Source organism: Notothenia coriiceps, unplaced genomic scaffold, assembly GCF_000735185.1.
Source record: "Notothenia coriiceps isolate Sejong01 unplaced genomic scaffold, NC01 NC01_scaffold00034921, whole genome shotgun sequence".
NCBI lineage: Eukaryota > Metazoa > Chordata > Actinopteri > Perciformes > Nototheniidae > Notothenia > Notothenia coriiceps.
Window position 1 is genome coordinate 1 of NW_011367622.1, and position 3,411 is coordinate 3,411.

The 3,411-nt window shown below is 37.2% G+C and overlaps 1 protein-coding gene across 1 annotated transcript in view; it reads left to right on the forward strand.

Moving 5' to 3' along the window:
* The first annotated feature begins 1,557 nt into the window (after nt 1–1,557).
* LOC104962487 (transcription activator BRG1-like) overlaps nt 1,558–3,411 on the forward strand; it is a 9,471-nt gene continuing 7,617 nt past the window's right edge. The window contains exon 1 of the mRNA XM_010790919.1: nt 1,558–1,655. The gene's annotated coding sequence lies outside the window, so the exon portion shown is untranslated. The remainder of the gene's footprint in view (nt 1,656–3,411) is intronic.

Here is a 3,411-nt window from a genome sequence, read left to right on the forward strand (position 1 = left end):
ATCACAACCAATAACAAATCATTTAAGCTTGTTTACTCTTATCTTATGTTACCTAGTTAGCATTCTTTCTTTTTATTTATGCATATTTTACTAATCACTCCCCTTTTAAACTGTTTACTGTCCTATAGTACACATTGGAATGATTTATTACTTTATTTTTTACAACTATATGAAATAGATAAAGGTGTGCTCTCTCTAATGGGTCCGACTATAATTACAAATATCGTTAGTTCCGCCTATTCCGTCAGCCAAGAAATCGTTTAATCATAAACTTTTTTTTTTTTCTTTTTCATTTTCAGGGTGGCCACAGGGGTTCCAAAGTCAGTCCCCCTCTAGAATCGCCCCTGCTGAGCCGGAAATACCCCTAGTGGAAAAGCAAAAAAAAGCGGGCCGGGTTTGGCTCAGCCACTTAAAACCGTGCTGCAGTGGAAAAGTGCCATTAAAGGAAAATTACAAAACTAACTGAGAATATTCTGATGTGCTGGATTGCTGGATTTTATCTAAATAAATGGTTTATGAAGAAGAAGTGAACTTGTTTGTAATTCTGTACAACATCATGAAAACATATTAAGGCCCTGGATGGAGTGGATGTGGCTAGTCCCTAAAACTCAAGCCTCAGCAAGCAGAAGGGATTACTGAAGGAGCCTCCAGGGGACATGGGACCCCCAGCCATTGCCTTCAAAATGATACTCAAAGAGACGCGTACCAACCAGGAAGAAACTCAAAGTACCATAGGGCAACATAAAAAAGACTATAAAGGCTTCAAACAAATGCAAAAGCCTTAAAGAGATGCTTAACGACTGTGAAGAGAGACACAAAACAACTAAAGAGAGACACATAATGACTAAAAAGACACCAAAATACAAACATAGCTACAAAAAGACCAATATTTTACATTAACAATAGGTAAATAAAATAGAGTAACATCAAAGTTGAATGAAAAATGTGCACATTCTACAATATATCACTATTAACATATATTTACTGTTCCTTTATTTATTTATATTATAGATTTTGATTAAACTTCTTATATTTATATACATTTTTAGTCTATGTTATCCCAAAAATGCAATTTAACAATACACTTAACATAACAAATATATTGCAATAAACAAAATTAGGCTATTTTGAATGAAGTAAATAAGAAATATACGCATTAGAACAAGATAAAACACAATGTACAATACTGTAAAGTCACCAAAAATATATGCAATATGTAGTAGAAAAGTAAAATCCTTTATAAATCTCTGTGATAAAAACCCGGGGAATGTTTGTTGTTTTTAACCAATTACATATACCATATTAAAAGCCTATATAATACGTGGACATGGGGACTGTAAACAGGTGTGTACTGCATGTGTGTGAGTATTTCCCTGGTGTTTTCTCATATAATCAGAAGCGTGGTTCTTGCTGTTCTCTCCCACAGTTCCCATCCCCCACGCCGGCTCCATCCCTGCCTGTTAGCGCGGTGGAGGAGGGGGGCGCTGCGGAGCCACAGAGCCCGTGTCTGTGATACAATCTGCGGAGAGAGAGAGAGAGAGGGAGGGGGGTGGAGAAAAAAAAAAACCGACTGGGTGAGTCGCTCTTTGTTTCTGGCTAGGAGGAAAAACCTAAAGACGTTGCACCCGGCAAGGATTCAAACAGCAACCATTCGTGTGAGTAAAAACCATCATGTTTTTGTGATTTTAAGAGAGTTTTTTCTGTGTTTTTTGCTGGGGAAATGAGCGTTTATTCGGTGTTTTTTTCGGCTTATGAAAAAGCCGACATTACAGTAGCTGTGGCGCGACAGTGTGCAATGAATGAATTTTTGGAAATGTGCTGAGAGTGGAGCACCGTGCCAAGGGTACGGGAGGCGCGATGGATCAATCACAGGATGAGGGGTGATTACCCGTTCACATGTCGCGGAATCTGGGGAAACTCATCGAAAAAACCCTACATTTCCCTAATTAGTCCGGGAGGGCATGGCCGGCTAATGCTAGCATGCTAGGCACAGTCGACAGCCAGCCTATATTGTTTCAATACAAGAAGCTAAGCTAATGCTAGGTAGCATCTGCAGGCAGCTTGTCTCCATGTTTGCCTGTTTATGTGTTTATCATGGTAACCTCTTAAAATATTTATTATATTGTACGGTGTCGTGAAAGGCGCACTTAAATAACATGTATTGTTATTATGCTGTATCAATGCAATAAGCTAAGCTAATGCTAGCACGAGTCAGGCCGGTGTTCTTTGTCACTATTCGGTCGAATTACCCTAATTTTACGGCCAAACTGTGTGCTCATTGAACACCAGGAAACTCACAATGCACTGTAGAAAATATGAGGTTTAAAAGATGGGTTTATTGTATAATAACAGCCGTAATGTGACGGTAACGGTTAATAACGGCTAGGCCTGGTTAGAAAAGCTAGCAATGCTATTGGATAACCAAACTGTTTTTGTTTGTAAATGTAAACATTGCACCATTGAGTTACACACGTTTTAAATCGGGATAAAAAGCTCATTTGTATTGCTTATAGTAGTTGTTTATGTGTATGAGCAATGGTTCTGAGCGTCGTCTATTTGGTTCTATAACAATAGTTGATCGAAGTGACAGTTTAGATTACCTCTTGTGTGTTTTTAAATATTATATTTTCATTTCTTTGTTGTGTGACTTGTTGCTCACATGTGTTGTATCAGTTTTGTGAATAACATTGCTCATTTGTGCACTGGCCATCTGTCCCACTTGAAACAAAAGCAGCGTCCCTCACAACAACACAACAACTATTCATGTGATGAGTTTAGTTTACACACAACAACAAACATTTGAAAACACACATATTTTTTGTTTTAATAATGACCCAAGAATGTGAAATGATCCACAAAGTTTATTAACAGTTACTTTAATGGTAAATTTACCCTAATTTTACGTTCGAACGTGCTCTTTGTTGTGAGACTTGTTGTTATGTGTTTGTGAATAACATTGTTCACATTTAGGTACTGACACTGTCACACTTGAAATGTTATTTAAAAAAAGCACTGAAAAGCAGCTTCCCTCACAACAACACAAACGCTATTCCTGTGATGAGTTGTTGTTTAATTTTCTCACAACAATACTATGTTTATGTTTTAATTTTCTCACAACAACATAGAACAATACTTTTTTTGTCATTAGTTGCGGTTTTGTTCTTACCACACAACAGATGTGTGTGGTTTGCACTTTACAAAGCACCTAAACATACATTTGAAAAACACATCGCCAGTTATCCACGACACTGTTTCTGTATGACTGTGATCAACAGTGTGACTACTTTGAAAGAAACACTAAGGTCCCAGCCTACAAATGGAAATCCTACAGACTTCATTAAAACAAATTACATGTTATGTAAAGATGCTCTTACTAAAAACCACACCATAAATATTGTATTCTCATAATTT